The 23,049-nt window shown below is 36.0% G+C and overlaps 1 protein-coding gene across 3 annotated transcripts in view; it reads right to left on the reverse strand.

Annotated features, from left to right (window-relative positions):
- Window positions 1–13,788, reverse strand: part of LOC145978872 (uncharacterized protein CG43867) — a 936,647-nt gene extending 922,859 nt beyond the window's left edge. For all 3 annotated transcript variants that reach the window (XM_083111771.1, XM_083111770.1, XM_083111768.1), the window contains exon 1: window positions 13,675–13,788. The gene's annotated coding sequence lies outside the window, so the exon portion shown is untranslated. The remainder of the gene's footprint in view (window positions 1–13,674) is intronic.
- Window positions 13,789–23,049: the final 9,261 nt, after the last annotated feature.

The following is a 23,049-nucleotide window of genomic DNA, read 5'->3' on the forward strand; positions in this document are numbered from 1 at the left end:
AGCATCTTCCGCGTCCTCTCACACGTCACTACTGCCATCTAGGCGGTGGACCACGGCAACTCAGGGAGTGCGCACACAATTTCTTCTATACGCTCTGCTTCAAGTTTGTACTTTGTACCTTTCGGACAGAGCCTCGAGGTGGGTTGTATGTTTTCCTTTTTCACCGTTGTCCAGTCTCACTCGCATCATCTCTTCCAAACCTGGGTGAAGGATGGACAAGTCTTCTCAGCCATGTGATATATTCGAATGTATTAACGCAACTACTTATTGCTGTACAGTCTACAAAACCTAGTTTCTCTCCCCCCCCCCCCCATGTTAGCATTTGAATCGATCAAATATTGCTAACGGTTCTGTTAATCTGATCTCCGCTTCTAATCCTTAGCAGTAAGGTGATGTCACGTATCTCCAATTGACTGACTCTGTTTAAGAGTCTGATACATTCCTAAGAATTACATGATTTCTTCTCTCCTGTAAATTTGATAAATTGGGAGTTGCTTCCCTCTGGTTCTCACACGACGACATAATACACTCTGTAAAAAAAAAATAGCATCACTGTATTCTTATTACGGATGTTGAAAATTTTGAGTTTCGCATGCATGCATCTTTCCTGCACAACTTGAAATCAATTGATTGAAGTATTGGTCTGGTATCACTGCGTAGTGTGGTGTTATTCTTTTGTTGATTTAGTGTTTGGAGTGTCCGCTAGAGGGTGTTGCAATCAGTTACTGCTGCAAGGCTTTGTACTCAATTGTCAGGAATCTGTAAAACGATTGTTAGTAGTGCAACTTGTGACGTGTTTTATGTTGCAACTACATGTTCATTATTGACAGTTTGGATACGTTATCATATTTGTGAAGTGTTCTGGTGGTGTGTAGTGTATTTGAGCGTGTTTTCTCGAAAAAATGGGCAGAAAGTGTGACATTTCACCACGTAAGCAAGGAATGGCTCTTGTTTTGCATATGGATGGTCATTCTCAGAGAGAAATTGGTCGACAACTTCAAATGCATCAATCCACAGTTAGCCGCTGCCTGCAAAAGTAACAAGAACATGGAAAATCATAACTAAGAAGTCACTGTGGCAGAAAGAAAAAGACATCACCTTGACTGGATCGTATGATAAAGGACATGGCACTGAAGAACAGAGGAATGAGTTCACGCCAAATTGCACATAAACTACAAAATAAGGTGGGAATTAATCTTACTCATGCTACTGTAGTATCCCGACTAAAGAAACAGGGTGTTTCTAAACACGTCCCACATAAAAAACCCAGACTAACTGACGCACATGCAAAAGTTAGACATGAGTTTGTCACACGTTATGGCGCATGGAATGATACAGATTGGGAACATGTGATATTTTCTGATGAAAAATGATTTAAATTGCTGGGGAATGACAGCTCAGTTAAACTGTGGATGCGGAAGGGAGAAGAACTTGCAAAATCTTGTATTTTAGAAACTCAAAAGTTTTGTGGCAGTGTTATGATTTGGGCATGTTTCTCTGCAAAAGGGATTGTCAGGATGCATATTTGCACATGGACCGTTAAGGCTGATCAATATCTGGAAATCCTGAATCGGAAAGTTCTACAAACTGCAGGAGATGAATTTTTCTGGACAGAATTTGGACTACTTTATTTTTCAAGACGATAATGCAAACTGTCACCGTGCTCAGGTGGTGAATAACTGGTTTCATGATATGAATATTGAAAGACTTTGGTGGCTGCCCAACTCTCCAGACATGAATCCTATAGAAAACCTGTGGGCTATGATGTGCAAAAAACTTGGTAATCAGACGTACAGGTCAAAAGAGGAACTTATGGCAGCAATTGTACATGTTTGGAATGAAATTGAGGTCGAATATTGTCAAAATCTCATTCATAGCATGCCTCGAAGGTTGGAAGCACTTAGGAAGGCCAGGGGTGGCCACACTAAGTACTAGTCAATGTATTTACTTACTATCATTTCAAATTAACATATCATGATGCATTTAAAACCTTTGTTCAATCTTTTTACTTGTAAAAATTGTCTTTGTGCGAAAACGTTCCACAAGCTATATTTGCAATAATTTTGATATTAGTTCTGTCAAGTGCATTATGTACGTAACTATGACTTAAATAATAAAAATATATTGTACAGATATGGTGTTTTATATAATTGTTAGGAAAACAAATCGACAAGTCGAATTAAATCAATAAAACAACTGATAATTCACGAGCGAAATGCTGACGACCAAAAATAATGAAGTGATGCTATTTTTTTTACAGAGTGTAGTATGCGGGGTTGTATTGAAGGGGGAATTGAGGGAACTACCCCCTCCACTGGTCGCTAATTTTTTGTACCTGGGGTGGGAGTATTTATATAATACCCCAATGCTTGAAAAGCAGTTACCGAAATTTCCTCCACAGGAAGTTTTGCAAATACCACACTGCATATATGTCACCTCGCAACTTTAAGGTTTAAAGGAATACAAAATGAATATTTGCCGTATAGCATAAGAGCAATTCATCCAGCTTTCTTAAGTTTTTTTTTTTTTTTTTTTTTTAAGAAAGAAGACAAGACACAGCAAAACCTCCAAACGATCAGTTAATTGCGGTAGATAACCGAAAAGTGCGGCATTACTCCAGCTGGCCGTTGCTCCCACTGAAGTCTGTCCAAAATTAGTTAACAGCGCGCGTGGTCCGCTTCCGCCCTCCGCCGCCAACATAAAACAGCGCGAAGCAAAGATCGGACACGGACCAAAAACACGGGTCGGGTTCAAATCAAACGGGAACTTCCCTGGAGTAAGCTGCAGACGAGACCTGAAATTAAATCTGAGGCGGATACTATTTCAATGGTATCAAACTGAATTAGACAAGAAGGTGTAGCTTTCGTTTCAAGGTACTTTTATTTCTTTTTTCCGAAGCCGTTCCTTTTACAAGTCGTCCCTTCAGCTTTAGAAAAGTCATTTCAAAAGCAGCAACAAAGAAAAAGGAACGGTGTGTGTGTGTGCGTGTGTGTTGATTAGTTTTATTGAGCGTCGCTTTACTGCAACTGAATGTAGCTTTACCCTGGCTAACATCATCACATGTAAGAAATTGCTCTAATTAATATTGCTAGGTTAAGAATGGTATTAATATCACTATTATACTGTTCAATAGAATTACTTTACTGCTGATACCAAGGTAGGCTTGGTGTCTAAAAAACTTATATACAAAAATTCATAGCATGAGCAGTACTGTAGTTGCATTGAAAGGTCAAAGAAAACTATTAGTTAAATAAGGCAAGGTTACCAGCTATAGGGACGATTTTTAAATGTTTGGAGAATTACAATGGGATTGTGACCAAATACCACTTTCGAGCCATTTCATGGGATCCTGGTAATTCTCTGCTGCTCAATTCTTAATTATTGGGAAGAGAATAAATACGTTTGAATCCATCTTCACAAAACAGAGATAATCACGCTTGCATTACAACCCCAACCATAACAATCCAAAATAACATTTTCTGTATGGCATAAATCCATAACTCGGAAATTATTAAATTCTCTTTGGGTGATGATTATTATAACAATGATGGCACGAGATGAAAACTGTAGAATACACAAGACACAAAAATCCAATCTGACTTTTAAAAAAAATGTACAGATACACACACACAAAACAACAATTAGTCTTACTCCCAAAACAGACATACTGCATGCAGGTGAACTCCCCCAAGGCATTTAATAAATATTCGAAGCCACGTCATTCTTTCATCTATTATATGTAATCGTTAATCCAAATGGTCATATGTAATTGAAAGAGAGGGAAAACGGCATAAAATACAAATGCAATACTTCTGACACTAGTAGGGCATTACAGTTGAACCAGGTTCCATTTTCAAGGGTTCTAATTAAACAAGCCGGGTGGTATTTGAAGGGAGATGTGATGGGTTCTTAATTCTTGGTAGACTGTTCTTGGGTTACTGCTGAAATCAATGAAGAGTTTCAACATTTAAGAAGACTGTTTTGCCGTAGTCACCCTGGTTGTGAGAATACCATGTGCAAAACTACATACTGTTCAGAAGCTAAGATTTTATAACTAAGTAACTAAACAGGTTAATACTAATAACAAGGATAGATTAACTATAATAATAAATATACATAAGACTAGACTTTGAAAAAAATAAACTGCTCTGCTGTGTTTTCTCTGTGACGTGAAGTAGTTACAGCGCACTCAGAATTGCGGATTGATTGATTGAATTCGTGTTTTAAGTCCACTTTATGCACAGTAAGGCTAATCGGGACTGGACCTACAGTTTAAAGTGGGATCCGAACCACTATGTACCTCCACCGGGTATCTTGGTAGACTGTGGCGGATATATGTGCAATTTATATAATATCCTAAACCTTAAGAAAAGTTACTGAAATTTTCCCTCCGTAGGAAATTTGTCAAATGCTACACTGTAAACAAGCATAAACATGGAGGTAGATACACCATCATGAATGGTTTATTATTTTTCTCCTTTCTGTTAATTATCTTAAACCCATTTAAGATTAGCCATGTAAAATAAATCAAAGGACTTAAATTGTTTTGCTAGTTTTGCGAACTGCAGACCTTAATTCTATTGAGACTGTAGGGTAATAGACATTCCATGCCTTAACCATGCCTCTTAACACAAGTATGGTACTCTTGAAAGGGGTAGAGATGTATAATTATTATTACTAATGAGTTTCAAATCAAAAGACATTCACTGATCTTACAAATTAGCACCACAGATATGTAAGTTTGTTAAGCCAAGTTTAAACAAGTTAATATCTGTAGTAAAATTGAACATAATTTTTACAAAAATATACCAAGCATATCCAAAAGAAATGTCTGCCACATGCAGACTGACTGAGCAGTTGAATACTGTGTTCCACACTATCTTATAAAGGAAGATAAAGGATAAATTTAACACTAGAAAGATGCATCAAGAATTTTGTTTCAATATGTTGGAAATTATGAATAATTCATATTTCCTACTACTTGTAGTAAGACAAGATCTAAAAATGTGCGCAATAGTTGATATATCAGTTTAGTACCACTGTTCTGAGTATACAATTATACAAAGGCAAGATTTTAAAGGCAAAATAGCTGTGGAAGCAAAGTATCTATCTTAACAAAAAGACAATTTACTTAATTCCTGCATGCAAGAAAAAAATTGAGAGTGGTGGGTTGTGTTTCATAACACACACACACACTTATGCAAAAGAAACCTGATTAAGTCGATAAAAATAAAATATTTAAAATGACATTCAGCTATCAAGTTCCACAACAGGCTGTGTAACCAGATCACCACTACCGGACTATCATTAACACATCCCCCAGACAAATCATCAATTCATTTTGATCATAAATTCAACACAAAACTTAACTGTACACCAATTTGTTACACCAATTAACGTTTTTTGTGTTGCAGCATTTACAAACAAAATATAGGTCCCTATGTATAATTTTTGCATTATCAGAAACATTCTTATATATTTATGTGAGAGTTGGGAGATTTTCAAAACAGAGAGACAAAAAACAATGTAGACCTCTTTCTTATTTTACTGAAAACTAGGGATACTGAACATTAAACAAACAAGAAAAGTACTTTTTCATGGTAACATGGAATTTTCAGTTTTCCACCATATTGGTGGATTTACTTTGGTCTTTCACCCAACAGGAAAGTAGGTTTCTGGAATACCTCTGCTCTTCCACCTTTCTTGCATCAAATACATGAGGAGAGCAGATGAGGGTGGTTAAAGGGTCATTTATGACTCCAGGTAAAACATCAAAGAGTAAGAAATTAATGAACTGCTCTGTCCGTCAAATGCAGCCAGCATCCAGTCGTCAAGAGCACAGAATCTAGTCACCACAAGTGGCAACTTGAAAAATCTACACAGGTGCCAAACCAAAAATTCTAGTCCTATTTTCCAACTCATGACTTCTAATTTCAAACAATGACACACACACACACAACAGCAAAAAATATAAATAGTGCTTAATAACAAAAATTGTAAAAATTTGTACATTGATTGTATATTCACATTCAAAATAGATAATAGTAATGACTAAACCAGTATATTTTATTGTTATTAGTACCTGTCATCATATATAAAAAAAAAGAAATGGTCTTACATCTGGATCAAATTAGCTGCATATTCAGCATTATTGATTAGTGCATGAATTTTTAGCACTAAAAACTGCTCAAATTGGCATGCAAAAAATATACACTAAAAATAAAAAAGTATAACAGGCATTACGGCTCGACTGGACTTTTGGTCAAGTTCTTAAAACATATTTTTATACATCTCTGTTCCACCGCACTCAAATAATAGAAGTTATAGGTACACTAAATATTAAATATAGATTTTTTAAATAAATACAAATTCTCAATTCTACAAGAAGCTATTAGGCACATTTCAATGCAGCAATTTGAGGAGCTGCAGAGATTATTGACATGCAAATTAAATAATATTAAAGTCCACTTATGCACAGGAGCTAATTCGGGCACGTAAAACAGGGTTGGCTACTTTTTTGTTTTCAAAAGCAAAGTAGGTTTCCACTTTTTTTCCTGATAAAACCCAAAAAATGACTAGAATTTTTAACACATGGTATGTTAGAAATTATTTTAATGGAATGACATCCTCCTTGTGTACAGTAACCTACCTGTACATTGAAATTTTGTTGTGCTCTGTTAATTTTATCTTTAAAGGTTTAACATTTTCATTCTATTTTCCCACGTTTATGGCTTATAAACAGATCAAGTATTCAAAACAAGCAATGGGTTGCTCATTTGAGAAGGAAAAGTGCTTGATTAATAGCAGGGAAAATGTTAATTGCAGAAACTAACTAAATGGCACAAATACTTTTTAAATTTGATTCTTTCCCATTTATTTATTTATATTATTCTTGTTAATAAATGTTTTAAATATGTCTATAAAAAATCTATTACTTGGATTGTTTAGCTCTCAATCATGTAATATTTTTGTGTCATCTACTTTTCATAACTGTGGTAATATTTTTGTAACAAAATATAGGATTGTGAAGAAAATATTTCACTTGCTACCCCAGCCCATTAAATCGTGCTAGCATTAGCACATGCCATTAGCAACCCATTGATTAGAAGCTGGGTGAGCTGCAGAGCCACTTTTACCCACTATGGAGAGACACTAACGATTGGATCACCGTAACTCACAATCTCTCGCTTGCTTATGTATTTATTGTTGGTCTCGATTGGTGTTTTAAGTCCACTTTATGCACAGTAAGGCTAATCGGGACTGGACCTACAGTTTAAAGTGGGATCCGAACCACTATGTACCTCCACCGGATTCGAACCTTTATTGTTGGTAACCTGCTCATAGTTTGCTCTACTATGAAAATATTTATTGCCAATCGTGACTATTAAAATATGCTGAATGTGTTTTTCATGTATTCCTTTGGATGTTTTGTAGATAGAAGATATTTAATCAACAATTCAATACTTGAACTGAGTATTAGCAGCTCATCATGCCAACTATTTGATTATTGAGACCATACTCCTGCAAGGATCACTAAATATCTCATTAATATCAAATCTGATTTGTCTAATTGTTGAAAGGCAACTAAACTTGCTACTAATTGTCCAAAAAAGACCCCATCCCATCTTTGGTCCATGTTACTTGTTTTCTTAAGACAATTTAAAACATGTCCAACATATAACAGGTCTAATTTCACCCCCTCCCTTTCAAATAAACTCATCAAATTGAAAACTTAAGAAATAACCAAGCATAATTAAAGTTGACAAGTTATTTCAACAGCGGTACTTGGAGAAAAAGTTTAACCGTTTAATTGTGTAGCGGCCTAGTAAAGAACACTGGGGAGGGGTGGGGGAACAGGCTCAAGGTAGCTTGGAGGCAGCAGTCACATTTAATGTACTCATAAATAAAAATTTTAAAAAGGCATATTGGGGATGAATAGTTACTAGTTTTTTCTTGATTCTTGAGGGGTGGGGGCAGTAAGGGAAATTGATTGATCTATGGTCAGCTGGCCCTAGCCCCCACCCCTCCCATCATCATCACTGGTCCCATCTGAAATCTTCAAGCTGTTTGCCATTATAAATTCTAAATTAAAACTAAACTCAGTGGGGCAATAGCACTTTGAGGACCAAGGTCTGCAAAAACAGTGTGAGAGATGATTCTAAAACACTGCATCTTCTCCCTTCCATTTTGAGCCCCCTCTATTAACTACCTTGCATTAGTTATTATGATCCTGCATGTGATAATAAAAAATCACTGACAACAAAATAATTTTTATTCACACCAAGTTTCCCTCCAATTTCTTCACATTTCCACAGCTGTTCCGATGACTACCACATTTAATATATTTTCTAATTCACCCATTTTGGGAAATTATGGTCACATACACATCCCTCCATTCATTCCGACAAACAAATAATTATTACAATCCACCAAAAGCATTCACCTATCCAATAGCATACAGTCAACTGTATTGCTTTGTCATTAAGGTGACTTGGGTCTGTATCCCACTTTAAAATGTAGGTTCAGTCCCAATTTGCCTGCCTGAGGATAAAATTGGTATGAACCATTTCTTTTACCAAAAATCCTATTTACCACTACTTTACTAACATAACTTCCTGAATAACATCCACCTTCAGTCTTTATGGTAAGTATTATAAATTTGGCTAAGCATTATATTAAAAAAAATTACTCATTATTCACTGTCTCTTACAATTTTGAACTTGACGAGGTGAAAATTTCTTGTGGGTGGGAGCAGGGGCATACAGAGATTTTTAGTGGTTCTTTCTGAAGAATCTGCATGCGGACAAGTTGACTGAGGCCAACCCCGACATAAACCCAATAAAGCACTATGTGAAAGATAATGTCCTGCAAGTATATAATCACTAATTCAAATATCATGTTCAAGAAATGTTTTTAGCTATCTTACAATCCTCTGTAAACATTGAATGATAAGTTCCTTTGCCGTAAGTTAAATGTTGTGTATGAAGGAAGCCTTCACAATTAACCATGGACAAATCAAAGGAGCAATCACTCCTTCCCCATTTGTTTTAAATTAACAATAAATCATCTCTCAGCGTAAGGCTAAATGATGACTGGCCACTCCCCTGTAAAATCTAAATTAGTATACTGCACCCTGTTGAAATATCCATAACAATAAGCAACTGCAATTCTTATTGTTCAATTCTATTCTTATCTTCCAGCCTGAAATCCTTAACTGATTGAAGAGTAAGAGTAAGAAGCAGTGATGGTTCGGATGATCAACTTTTTGTCTCTCACTCAAATACTATGAACACTGAAGAAGGCTTCAAGGATCACACTTTACTCTCATGTTAACTGAAGTTTTATGGTAAGTTCTAGCTGTCAAGGGGGCTAGACAGGACACCGAAACATACTTAAAGCCTTATTTTGTCTCTCGTTTTAAACATTTAGACACTTCTAGCTAGTAAGAATCAAAATAGGCACTTTTAGACAACAGATTGACTGGAAACATACATCTGCCTAAAAAGCTGTTCATAGGAACAAAATAAGCATTCAGAGCAAAATTAAGGCTCTATTAAAGATTAATACAAGAAAAAACGAATAATAACTATCTATGTCGTATCTAATTAGGTTCTCTACTCTCAGCATGAAGATAACTTAATTAAGCCTTCTCTTGATTAAAACGGTACACAAATATACACAATAGATAAAAAAAACAATAACAAATAATTTCAGTTTTTCATAATTATCAGTACCAAAGTTTTTCACTAATTAAACATAAAATACAGCATTGCTATGAAAATATTCTTCTGCACTAGATTTCCTGAAATTTTCCAGTCGCAAACCCTCTCGGCAGATTAGTTGGAAGCACCAACCATTATACGAGAAACCAAAGCACTGAAGAAATGCATAGTGAAGACTGAAAAATCAACAGAAATACCGTCGCCTTGTATACAAGGAGTTCCAGGTTTGATACTCGGTAGAGGCACATGTTTCTTCGGATCACTGTTTAAACTGTAGGTCCAGTCCCGATTATCCTTGTCGTGCATAAAGTGGACTTAAAACAAAAACTAAAAAAAAAAAAATCAATAGAAATACAAGTCGCAACGTTACCAGCCTTCCAGAGCATTTCAGTGACCAAAAATAGCCAAAGGCACGTGAACACAGTGCTAGAAGAAAACATACATGTGAACACAAGCTGAAAAACCATGTTATTTTTTGAATCAATGGTTGTGGTCGTTCCAAATTCTACACAGATAAACTTTAAAGCAAATACTTGTTTCACATTTTGTAAAATGTGTCAATTACATTGAAATTCAGCAGTTCCATGGCATTGGCAAGTGTTAGCAATTTTTAGAGAAGCAGTTTGCCTGATGTCTATCTCTTCCATACTTAAATGTGAGTTGTCATACAAATAAATTTTAAAAAGCTGGTAGTTCTTTTTTGATATAATTTGGAGATAAAGGAGCAAATCACAAAATCCACTCCCTTCACATGTAGGAAATCTCTGTTGTTTGCAGATCACAGAAGAGAAATAAGATACCTTCTGAGATTTGCACACAACACAAATTTTAAGAGCAGCAAGGTAGGTATCACTATTAGTTTCAGGGCTCTTGAGATTGATCTTTGATTTCTACCTGTGAAGTTTGTGGGGTATTTTGCAGTTATGGGTAGAGTACAAGATGAAGTGAGCGAGTTTTGGTGTTTGTGTTGTGAATTTACCAACATGAATATGAATATATTTTAACCATATACAAGAAGCTGTAAGCACATAGAATTTTGAAAAGTGAATATGGGATTTCCATGTTGTTGTTTTTTTAACAGTATCTTTTATCACTTTTCTTTATGAATACAATATCCTTGTTCCCCTTAGGGAACTTAGGGAATTCCATTTTGAATTCTGAGGAAAAGTCTACCAGAAATACAAAACATAGCACAAAGAAATCACATGTTTTTATTGCGAGCTTAGAAGCTGAGTTGCTATGTTTTATGAAGTATGTGATTTCTTGAGAAATATAAATTAACAGAAATGTGTTAAAGAAGTGTTAATTTATAACCTGTGGCAGCGATTAAGAGGTCAGCTGCCCCCTACTTTTTGCCCCTGCACTATGACCTCTTAATGCTAAGCCTTGTCTACCAAGAGGAAGTAGACTTTCCTTGCACCCCTCAGTTTTGGCACCCAATCACCACCACTGTTTATGGTACTACTTTACTATACCGGAGACACCTATCAATGATTTATTTCACAATTTTTTACATTGCTAACGTACTATTCTGCATTGCGGAACATTTCTTTAGATGAAATAATGAATTTCTAACGAAAATAATGTATATTTCTTACATTAACGAGTACTTACTGTTGCTCCTTATTTCCCACAAACCATCCACGGGTAGCCCCAAAAACCATTGACGTTAGCCCAAAAATTCACGATAGCCCCACAAAACATCACGGAGACAAGGTATGCCTACTAGGTTAGGTCTGTTAGGTTAGGTTCCATTAACACTCCTTTCGATCAATTTAGCATATACGGACAACATTGGAATTACAAATTCCACAGCATTTTCCACACCGGCAACAACTTCGCGACATATCCTCGACATGTCATCTTGTAGCAGCAGCAATAGCACGTATTGTGCTCTCGTGCAGAAAGCAAATGGCGGCAGCAGCAATAGCGCGTCGGAAATAGATTTTCGTAGAAAACCACATGCATTCGCATTAAAATGGATCAAAACTACATTCCCGAACATCAACAACGCTACAGAAAATCATTTGCGCGAGTACTTTCTCTTGTAAATTTGAAGAAATCCGTCTCCGGTATAGTAAAGTGTTACCCTGTTTATAACTACAGAAATTAAATATAAGTTGAAAGACACACCTGCATGTTTTAAAAATACCAAATTGCTAACTGGATCATAATGCAGTTAATTGGTATATTATCAATATAATATATTTTTTATAGCACTTGTATCTTTATTCTGATTCTTTTTTTTAAAAAAAAACTAACCTGCAGGTAGTTTTTTGGAGGGGCTGGAATGCTCCGGAACTGCATTACAATACCTTTTTTCTTGTAATATTGCTATTTGCTCCTACAGAGTGGAAAATTTGTAACGAAAATTTTTGGACAATGTTATTTGTAATTTAGTCTATTTGAAAATCATGGCAATGGCCATCGTCCACCCACAACATATTTTCATCATTAAAAGTACTTAGCTGTGAACACTCACAGTGAAGAATGAAAAAGGTAAAAAAAACAAAAAAAAAACAAAGAACATGTAGTTGTGTCATGTGTGTTTTACAAATATGTAAAAAATCTTTTAGAAGATTAATCTTGAACACATTTGTTTGTTATGAACAAGATTCAATGCTTTGTATTTTTATAAATAAGGGGAAAATTATTTTTAAATTAGATTCCCTGTACCTTTTTTGTGAAAAAAGATCTGTAATTTCCCTGTATTATACAAACATCAGTTATACCGTTTGAAATGCATATCTCCTCTCACCCCCTTCAAGAAAAAGATTAGCAACATCAATACTCAACCCAGAACACAAAAAAATATTATTATACAAATATCAGGTATTAAAAAAAGTATTTTCTTAACTATCAAAATAAGCCCAATAATCAGGTTGTTTTACAGCTGTACTTTATGCACAGGTAAATTATAAATTTAAAACAAAGAAAATTAGATAGAAGTTTGAATACATGTCATTTCATTAAACCGAAGTTAAAATTTCACTTTGAGATGAAACAGTTATAACGGAAAAAGGCATTAAAAATATATCACAACTACACATTCACTGTCCAAGAAAAACATCGCTATTTACCTTGGACAATGTACAAAATAACAATATTCGACAATAGCAAATTTAATTCCATTTAGTTGGTTCATAAGCTTCTTTCGGGTTTTGTAAATTTATTGTTAGATTTATCACGTATATGAAGATTAAATTAATAGCTAATCCAACATACACTAATTTAACCAATTACACATAGATGTTGAAATCTGTTTATACTGTAACGAACAGATATCCTGTATTTGCACTGCCCAAATTAAATATCATTGCAATTTATCGAAATCCAAATTTTCAAATCTTGCTTTAAACATACATTAAAGAAGACAGCTCCAAGAAAATATATATTTGTGGGGCACGAACATTCAAAAAAATACTGGTTAATACACGAAATACGAACATCGCGTGTAGTGCTTTATCGCCTATTAGAGGTATTATTCACTTTCAATACGAATTTCCTATGTTACTGTAACATATTACGCATAAAGAGGTCCAATTATGTTAATTTATAAAATTATAAGCATATATGTGCACTCCATATCTACATGGAGATTTATTACGAAAAACGTATGCATGCAATAATAATAAATTATAGCTGGAATTCTGTTTTGTAAACGTCAAACGGTATTGCCTAACATACCACTCCCAACACATCACATGTGTAATAGTTTAAAGCATCACCTTAAAAAAGGACTCGTTAGTACTTGTGTAGAAAACGCATGTCTACTATAAACAAGTCCACAAATAATTTGACAGATCAGCTGTTTGAATTCTGCAGCTTAATAATTTACCGCGAATTTACGTACCGCTGCAGCAACTGCAATCACACTACGACAAGCATGCAGCACTCCTACGATACACCTTTTGAAAAGCTTTAGAGGATTTAATGAAAACACAGGACTTACCTGCGATAAGTCAACAGCCAGATATCACTATATAAACACCAACTTGTAACATATATAACTAAGATTTAGAGTATTATCAATACAAATTTTCACAATCGGAACTGTATATCTCTCAGCTGCATAAGCTGGAGCTAAACGCCTGACACCTGGTGTTAGAAGTTGTAAGTTCTTGGGTTACTGCTGAAATCAATGAAGAGTTTCAACATTTCACAAGACTGTTTTGCCGTAGTCACCCTGGTTGTGAGAATACCATGTGCAAAACTACATACTGTTCAGAAGCTAAGATTTTATAACTAAGTAACTAAACAGGTTAATACTAATAACAAGGATAGATTAACTATAATAATAATTATACATAAGACTAGACTTTGAAAAAATTAACTACTCTGCTGTGTTTTCTCTGTGAGGTGAAGTAGTTACAGCGCACTCAGAATTGTGGATTGATTGATTGATTGAATTCGTGTTTTAAGTCCACTTTATGCACAGTAAGGCTAATCGGGACTGGACCTACAGTTTAAAATGGGATACGAACCACTATGCGCCTCCACCGGGCGACGACGCTACCACTGCACCATCGGGGAGGCCCTCAGAATTGTGGAGTACCGGGCGGGAACGAATCATTGAAGTTATTATTATTTCTACAAGGTTACATTCTCATTCGTGTTATCCAGTGCCTAATCTGTCATCCTGTACCTTCTTTTTATATTCTTTACTGACCTATTTAGGTTATTCGCGATCGCAACAAAGAGGATAATCAAGCGCGGCACACTCTCTCATTAGATAGGGCAAAAAAGCCTTGATGAGAGAAAAACTGCATTCCATCTTACATGTAAGGATGTTTACAATTTGTATTAATAGGTACAAGCGTATCTACGTTGGGCCCAGATAGCCCAAAATCCCATTCCTGTAGGGCTATAGAATACAGTTAGGGACACTTTTGGAATTGTAACAACCCCACTGACTTAACAATGATATTGTTACAACCCAGAAGGGTATGACTTTCATTTAGAATAAGTTTAGGAGTAATTAATTACACGCTTGTCATACCTCTGGAGCGTAAATGGAACGTATACTTACTCCCAGTAAAGAAAAGCCGAATCTAAACAAAAATTGACGGCTCTTCTCAACTAAACTTCCACAGTCATAAAATAACAAAATGGACACAAGGGAAAACTTATTCATATTTTCAAACATTTTTAATTACAAATTTAAAATATTTAATAAATTATTATTGTGTAGTCATTGACACTACACACACGCTAACTAACGAAATACATGCTTTAAAATATTGGATAGCATATGAAACACTGTGACTAGAAGAAGCCTCTGCAGTCTTACGAAAATATCCTATCCCACAATGTTTGACTTTGTTCAGTTGGTAATAATTCGTTAGTTAACGAAGTGGGGTTCCTCTCCTTCGTTACTTCAAGTAACTTACTTGGAATTCTCATCGACTTTAAAATGCTTCATCTTCTTTTTAAAAAAGAGTATAATATTGCTTAACAACGGCGATAAGATCACACTACACTAAATTTTTGAGTGAAAATATTAGGGAAGCTACAAGGGGGGCTATCTCACGTATCTCCTACTACTTCTACTTTGGATATTTAATGTCACTTTTAATGTGTTTAGTTTATTCACGACGAAACTGATGAACTGTAGCTGATGGGACAAACACAATGACACGTCGATGTCTCGGACAGGATTCGAATCCAAAACACCTGCCCTCTCGTAGCCAGTGAATGCTCCAGGAGGCAGAAGGAGCCAAAAATATTATCTGGAGCCCCAAGTACCCTTAAAAATGCCTTCTTCTTGGAGACTTCATCTTTATTTTATTTCACCCTGAGGGGGTGGCCAGAACGCGATGCTGATCACGTCGCAATCACTATGGGCAAGACCGAGAATGTGCAGAATCCTACCTGCCATTCATCACACGGTGCAAAGCGCGTGGGAGGGTTTACCTTACAGCTCCGTACTGTAGCTAGATATTTTGGCTCCATAGGCAGGATTGTGATTAGGCGCCACATTGGGAATTATAATATTGAAATTATTAAATTATAATGACAATGAAACAAATACCAAACTTTTAGGGTATTTATTAATACATTTAAAAAGTTTATCCTGTGTTACTTTCTATCGTATTTTGTTTGATTAAATATTTTACATTCGTAATTAAAAATCTATAAAAATATGAATAAGTTCTCCCTTCTGTCCATTTTGTTATTTTATGCTGCTTTTCTAACTCTTGGGGTAATCGCAACGATTAAATGCTGATAGGTCATGAAGCACGAGAAGTTCTTACTTGCTTATCCAGGTACAGTAACAGGGAAATTCTAACTTGACGTCACCCACACCAAGAATCTAACCTATGTATAATTTAAATTGCTACTATTTCACATACTTTGATTTTATTGATCGTTTGAGTTCGACACTTTATGCACAGTAAGGCTAATCTGGACTGGACATACAGTTTAAAGTGGGATCTTCCACCGGATATCTAGCCCGCGACCACTTCATTACATTCACATAGCCTATTTGGAGGAGAGTTGTTAATCAAATGTATGAATTTTTAATTTGGGACGAGGGAGACAACGCCAATATGTCAATCCTCACATGCAAATCCATAATTGTATGTAATTCAATGGCATGCCAAACGGGGTTGGTGGGGTCATACACCCCCACCCCCCCCTTCTTTGGCTCAGTAGTTCTAGAAAAAGAACGTCAAAGGTAGGAAAATATGGCAAAATGAGGACCGACTGCTAAGAAAAGTACACGTACCCCTCCCCCCTTCTAAAATCCTGGACATGCCACTGTATGTAATATACAGATACGTGTAATATATTCCTGAAGACATAGGCAGAAACATCTCCGTAACGTAGGAGCAAACCCACAACAGTGGTTATAATCCCAACTGCATACAATATGAGCCCATAGCCACTGGATAAGCCCTCAGCCACTGACTGCTTACTAAAAACAATACAATATGAGATGAACCCACAGCCACTGATTGCTTACAAAAAAGTATACAATATGAGCCCAGAGCCACTAACTGCCTACAAAAAAACTATAGGTTCAATATGATCCCACAGCTACTGCTTATCTACAAAAAATGCACAATTTGAGCCCCCGCCACTGACTAATTTCAAAAAACTATGCAATATGAGCCCACAGCCACTGCTACCTTCAAAAAACTACACAATATGCCCCTGACTGTCTACAAAAACTATACAATAGTGTTAATATAGTCGCCTTGTAATCCCGGAGACATGTAGTGGTTCGGATCTCACATTAAACTGTAAGTCCATTCCCGATTAGCTTATCTGTGCATAAAGTAGAATTAAAATAAAATTTCAAAATTAAAATAAAATGTACACGAAATGATGAATATGAAGATAAATAATTTTAAGATCTGAAACCATGCTATCTAGCTTCTACTACGCTCTACTAACCCTTGGAATGGACATTTGCAGTATAATAGTATATTTCCATATTTCGCATTAACACATTCTAGTGTTAATTCCATTATACATTTTAATTATTACTATATCGCATTGTGAAATGTAATGGAACTTAAAATTGAACAAATTTCAAATGCAACATTTGAATTTGTATAATTTGTTTTTATTTCAATTTCAAAACTTCCTATTATTGGCTCACGGAAAACAATTTTAATATCAAAATGCATTTTTCCTTTAAAGGTGAGGCCCACTCAAGTTTTTGACAGCTATCCAGTGGTCCACCATACCAGAAGGTCTGACGCCTTTACTGTTTTTACAGTAATTATGTATTATTATTGTTGATATTATTGTTAAATTATGGTTGTTTATTCATTTATTAATAAAGTAAAATGTTTAATTGTGTTGTGTTCTGTTATGTTTGTTTCTATGAAGTTGTTATAATTAAGTCTAGGATTAGATACCCCTTTTATTATCATTGTAAACAGTGTTTCTTTCAGGCACCTTTCCGGGGGTGCGGAGCACCCTCGGAGGGAATCTACCGCCCCCCCCCCCCCCCCGGACAAAATTGTCATTGGCATCTTGCTGGATATCAGAAATGAAAGTTTCATTATTACCTGCAATGTGATGAATGAAATCCTCAGCAACGCTTTGCAAAAGAAGGATTTGAGTCTGGCCAAAGTCATCTCTCTAATTACTTCAACCAAATTGCATTTGCAGGATATTGCAAATCAGTGTGAAAACATCAACAGTGATCTACAAAAAAGTATTCGGACCGAACTGAAGAATATCGGATCTAAAGCGCACCTGGTTGCTGATGAAGATGCTAGGAAAAGTTTCTGTGGGATGAAGAAATACGCGGAAAGTGTAATTTAAGAAATGGAAAACAGGTTCAACGATCAATCTGTTGATACGATGAGATTCGCAAGTCAATTTGAAATCTTTCAGTCAGTAGTAGGCTTGCAAGATCCCGAAGTCAAAAGGTTTTGTGCTAATTTTCCCATGCTTAAGGTGGAAGGCGTTCTTGCTGACCTCAAGTCCTACAGTTTTTTTGTCAAGTCGATGCTCGATAATGGAATATATACAGAAGCTGACAATCCATTTTGAAAATCTTAGAAGCTGACGTGGGATATTGCGAGTTGAGAAAACTCTGTGAAGTCCTTCTAACCATTCCCGTAAGACAGCCGGCGTAGAAAGATCTTTCAGTGCTATGAATAGGATACTAACTAGGACGAGAAGTATAATGCTACCAGGAACTTTAATGAATTGCATGATAATAAGGATTGAGGGACCTAAGATTCCAACTGATAAACACAGTAGATTTATATGCCACGAAGAAATCTCGCAGGCACCATTGTGGAATTTGTTCTGGATGATAAAATGTAAAAGTAGGTGATGTTTTGTAATTTACTATTTACTGTTGTAATGCTAATTGCACAAGGCAATTTTTGTAAATGTTAGACAACAGACTAATAAAAGGAAACAGACAAATAAAAAGAAAAATCTATGTCTTTCCACATTGAATTACTAAGTATCCTACTTTATTTTTGTTACTGTACGTAATTTCCCACCTGTAACGCTCAGCGTCAAGTTTATTGACGAACCACGAACGACCACTGATAATTCTCAATGTTAAATGCACATATGTTGTATTTCGCAGATGAGATTCACAACGCCCTCCCGGTTTTCTGGAATGCCCCCCCCCCCCCCCGGAGCAAATTTTCTGAAAGAAACACTGATTGTAAATTGGGCTTGAATGGTGTAAGTTATAATCTTGTAACTCAAAGATTAGACACATAACAAAATTTTAATCTTCATACATGCATTACGGGAATTTTTTAAAGTATGTGTTTTATCCTGAATTTTCTTGCTTCCTTGATTGATTGGTTGGTTGATTTGATTCGATTTACTTTGCTTTTCGGCCACTTTTGGGTAATCGCGAAGATAGAATCTTCATATTTAAACATATGAAGTTTTTTATGGTTGGTGAAAATTAGTGTCAATTAAACACGGTCATCGGTAAAAATTAGGAACAACCCCTCTTGCAATTCATGCATGTAACACGTTCTTAGAGTTATAGTTTACTCAGAAGAATTTAAATGTAAAAGCATCTTAGTTACTGTTTAAAGTAACTGTAATTGAGTTATATTTCAAGAGAGTAGCTCTGAGTTACATTTTGAGTAAAGTAATTGCAACTTTAGTTGTGTTGTTATAACAATGTACGTAACTTTCGAAAGGCTGCAATCTTGTTGGGATTTGCTGGTTTGTGCAGGTCTCTTATAGTTGCTATTTTTTGGCACTTTGGGATAAACTTGATATAATACACCGATGCTTAATGGAGCTTCTCTCACGCTGGAAATTTTTCAAATACCACACTGGCAACAATAATCCAAATGGTGAGATTAAAAAAGTAAGGTCAACTTCGCACGAAAGATGCTCGTTAACCCGAATGTGTGAGGCATATTGTAAATTCCATTGTTTAAGAACTGCGAGAAATTTCAAATGAACAACAGATTACTGTTCTTCCTTCACATATGAGTCAAAGGGTGCTCGTTCGGCGGCGCAGATCGTATGCGCAGTTGTCCGTGGATGCATTACGTCGTCGAAAAGCTCGGCACGGAAAAGGCTGGTTCCTTATGCAAATATTGAGATATTTGACAACGAATATCTTCTAAAATATAGTAGCAGGGGGAAAGTTACAACTTTTACTGTTAAGATTCATCCTTTCTAATCAATTTATCACAAAGTTGATTCAAAAGTGTAAAATGGTTTTCAAGAAATCGTGTTACGAAGGAACCCCTGTTTTGTTCTCTCCAGGCTTCCAATGTAAGGGAGTTTTAACTTAAGCGCGTTGGATTTCTTTTTGCTGTATGTTTTGAAATAAGATTATTTTGTTCTTGTCAACTGAAATCATGCCTAAATGCTATGGAAAGCTGTGAAAACTATTATCAGAAAACTAACGGAAGAAATATAAAATATCACAACTTGATTGATATAAAAATGCGGGATTACCCATTTTTGTGAAAAAGGCATTGTGCGAGATCTAAAAGCAGAACTTTTTAATATTGTATGTAAATGTAAGGGTGTAATAAACGTGACTGCTTCCCGTAAAATATCATTGCACTCTCCACGTTTCTCTTCTGTCTTTTCTTTGGCGCCGTCAATAGCTTCAACACGCTGTTTATATATATATATATATATATATATATATATATATATATATATATATATGTTACATATTTGTTTTAATTAGTATTCTGCTCGTTCCGCCACCTGAACGCAGCAGCTAGGACTCGAAGGGCAGTGAAGTTACACCGGAAAAAGGCTCGGAAATGGCAGGCTTCAGAAATTAACTCATCCAAATTAAATTAAACAGGTATGTGATCTCCCTCAATTTAAATCATAGTTCACAAATAATTTGATTAAAAGTTATAAAAGTATCTGTTCTATTTAATAACGTATTAATTGGTGCATTCTTCTCCTGTGAAGGAATTTTAATTCAATGGAAGCGTCACACTGTAAATTGTTCGCAACAACCATTCATAATGCGCAGCTCTTGGTGGATGTATCCGATTAAAATCGTGTGCAATGGCATGCGAACTTCTCTCCCTAGACGTCACTTTGATCTCAATGCATTACCGATGCGCTAAGGATGCGAAAAGGAGCAAATTGGTACAATAATTCAGTTATAACTTTTTACTGGTTAAAGATACGTCGAAAATACCTTCACCATTACATTTCTCATGAAATTCTAGCCTGATTTGATATATCATATCACCCCCTTCCCATTTAAAATTCTGAAGTTGAATTCAATATGGCGGACATCAAGATGGCCGCCGACTGCGCGGGTGTCGTCAATGTGGTTCCCCCTTGGCCTGATAACGATTGGTCATCACCATTTCCATGTTGCGCGCTGCAGTGGCCTTGTACCGGGGGTGTTAAGTGACTTTTTGAGCCACCCTGTAATGCTGACATCCGTGGCGAAATGGTTAGCACAACGCTTTACGATGCCAAGGACCCCCAGGTTCGAATCCCCGCCCGGGCATGGGTCTACTTTCCTTTCTTCAATTTCATCATATCATCACGCATCCTCATCTTTGCGATTAGCCATATGTGACATATAAGCGAAGTAAAATAAACTAAGTGTATCAATCAATTATTTTTTTAAACTCTTTAATTCTTCTTTAGCATGCCACGTTTTTGTTAAAATTATATTACGATTTGTAAAATGACGAAATTCTAAAGGAGAACACGCAACTTTCTTTGTAGCGCATGGGTCAGAAAGTTTCACGAATATGGATTTTCAAAATACATTTTTTCACATGTACTTTGCTCCCTTTTAAAAGTAGCGCGTTTTCAATTATGTTACTAATCATTAAAAGGATGCCTCAATACCATCTTGGAGGATGACAATTATTATTTTCCCCCTCTTAAAAGTAATAATATACTTTCGCTCTCTGAATCTCCCATATAAATGCTAGGGTTCGTCTGCTTCAGCCGAGCTCACTGCATCTCCGGTGACGTCACGCGTTCGTGCAAGATCGGCAATCTTCGGATGGCTTTACCTAATCTCTATGTACCTTGCATATGAGTATATGAAAGTTATCATGTAATGCGTGAACGTTAACAGCTTGGACCATTTCTTGCTCCACGGATAAATTTACTGATTGAGGCAACATATATTTTAAGAGCCTATGGAAACAACTGTATCAAAATTGTGGAGCTGGTGGCCATAATAATTGGCACAGCTTAAAAAACATTAAAGAATAAACAAATCGTAAATTCACCATTGCATGTAGAATATATTAAATTTATACCAAATGACTGCCTCCCAAGGGCGATCTAGAGCGTGCGTGTGTGCTTAATATGCAAAATTAAACGTAATGAAAGTTTAATTGAACATTAAAAGTAATGAAGGAGAAAGGAACTATTTTCATGACTTTCAGTTTCCACAAGAATCGCTTTTGCTTTTGAGAGGATTTCAGGTAAAAGCGTTACAAGATGAAATTAAGGACGTAACGATTATTACAGTTCATATTTTTATTGCAGAATAAATTATCAAATTAATAAATATCCCTTTAGCAAAGGGAAGAAAGAAGATATCGTACAAAAATTGTCATACTCATTCACTTCACACGTTTCATAACATGAAACATCAACAGAAAGATGTGTTATAAGGGCACTTTACCATCTGCATAAATCAGATTAAAATAAATATTAGTTCCATTTGTAGAACTGAATGCATATTCCAATAATATTACGTGATAATATACTAGTCTCTGTTTCACTCTCGTCCGCAAGCGAAATCTTACCAATATCTTCACTGCCAACAATCACCGCTAGTACCTTGAAAGTTTGTAGCTGAAGCACTAACTAAGAGAAGGTTTACTTGCCTCAGCTGTCTTTTGGTTGATAGGAGAACAAACGCAGCCTGTGTTGATATCGTATTGTTGCCTTGTACTGTTGTTGTATAGCACTGTTATGAACTGTGTCTGTTGCTGACACACGTAGCCGGTGCCACATTCACTTCTTCCTTCACTGACGCAGTCAGTGTGTACCAGCACAGGAGGAATTCTGGTCAGATCTTCGTCCCTTCTTGCTTGGGACGAGCATAGAGAGAACACGCAAGGTGGTCCACTTCCTGTAGATCGCTTCTCCATCGGCATTGAAGAGGTTGACGTGGTGTGGAGAACCCACACGAGAGCAGCAGCTGCCAAGATCTTCATCTGAGTGGTTGCCATTGAAGTACTGGTATTCGCAAAGAGTGAAGCTGAGTCACATCTACCAATATTTATATTCAAAATCCCGAAACATCTTTGTACAAGTATCCCGTAAGAGATGTACCGGAAAATCCCCATTTTATTTCTATTATCTATACTCTTCCTCCCAGATCAATGTTTACGTATTCGCAAACCACGAT

Source organism: Lepisma saccharinum, chromosome 25, assembly GCF_977018435.1.
Source record: "Lepisma saccharinum chromosome 25, izLepSacc3.1, whole genome shotgun sequence".
In the NCBI taxonomy this organism is placed as follows: domain Eukaryota; kingdom Metazoa; phylum Arthropoda; class Insecta; order Zygentoma; family Lepismatidae; genus Lepisma; species Lepisma saccharinum.